The sequence below is a fragment of the Lipotes vexillifer genome, unplaced genomic scaffold (assembly GCF_000442215.2).
Source record: "Lipotes vexillifer unplaced genomic scaffold, Lipotes_vexillifer_v1.1 scaffold1094, whole genome shotgun sequence".
Lineage (NCBI taxonomy): Eukaryota > Metazoa > Chordata > Mammalia > Artiodactyla > Lipotidae > Lipotes > Lipotes vexillifer.
Window position 1 is genome coordinate 4011018 of NW_006792775.1, and position 1081 is coordinate 4012098.

Genomic DNA, 1081 nt, shown 5'->3' on the forward strand with positions numbered 1-1081 from the left:
CAGGCCTCTCGTCTGCCCCCATCCCGTGGCTCGCTTGGAAGGACTCAGAAAGAGGAGTTCACGCCTTGAGCAGACAGAGGAGGGTGGGGAGGCCAGCAGAATCTTCCCAGCTCTTCTAACCCAGAACTCCCGGCCACCAGAGCACCCAGACGTCAGGAGAGTGACACGAGGTGGCCGGCTGGGGGTGGGGGGGCTCCACCCCTTCCGGGGAGGGGGTGAAGGATGCCAACTTCCCCCTTTGGTCCCCTGTGGCCCTCAGGTCGCGCTGAGTGAGCCCCAAGCAGATATGAGGGCTGAGGCCTGGCCAGGGGTAGAGGTGGCCCACGGCAGAGCTGGGCAGGATGGGGGCAAGGGTCCTCCGATCAGGGTCTCCAGGGGTCCTGGGCCCAGCTCATGGGATTGGAGAGGAGGAAGAGGTCGCAGGGGTTCAGGGGCAGGGCTGGGACAAGCAGGAGGCAGCACCGTGTGTCTCACTGGGTTCTGAGTGACTGGCCGCCTGGGGGCTGGGGAGAGGGCTGTGCCGGGGAGGGGCCCCCAGGGATGATCCAGAGTGGTGCCGGGGGAGGGACGGAGGGCCTGCTGTTGCCGCCAACCACAGCAGCCCAAGCCCAGGCCGCTAGGAAGCCACTCCCAGGGCAGTGAGCTGAGCCGCCCTGCGGCGCCCCTGGCGGGGCCTCAGGCGGCCAAGCGCCTCTGTTGGCCGCCCCCGCACGAGGGCCGCTGCTGGCCGCCCAGAGCACGTGGTCCAGGCACTGCCGGCTGGCGCTCCCCACCCCTGTAGGCGCCCCTGGCAGGTGGCCCAGCCCGGGAGAGGCCAGGAGGGGGCCCCCGCAGCTCAGGCTCCTTGAGGACACGGGAAGGACTGGTGGGGGGTTGGGGGGAGGAGGCAGGCTGGACGGCCAAAGTCAACCCCTTTCAGCATGTAGCGACCCCCGCCTGGCGTGGGGAGCAGAAGCCACATCAGCTGGACACAGGCAGGCTGCCGCCCAGCCCCAGCTGCCCGGGCCCAGGAGCCCACACCCCCTCCCTGGAGCCCCAAGAAGCCCAGCCCTCTGTTCCCCGGAACAGGAAAAGAGCAAAG

The 1081-nt window shown here is 69.3% G+C and overlaps 1 protein-coding gene across 1 annotated transcript in view; it reads right to left on the bottom strand.

Annotated features, from left to right (window-relative positions):
• The window catches only part of CCND1 (cyclin D1), a 10597-nt gene that overhangs the window by 6173 nt on the left and 3343 nt on the right, over positions 1–1081 (bottom strand). The window lies entirely within an intron of this gene.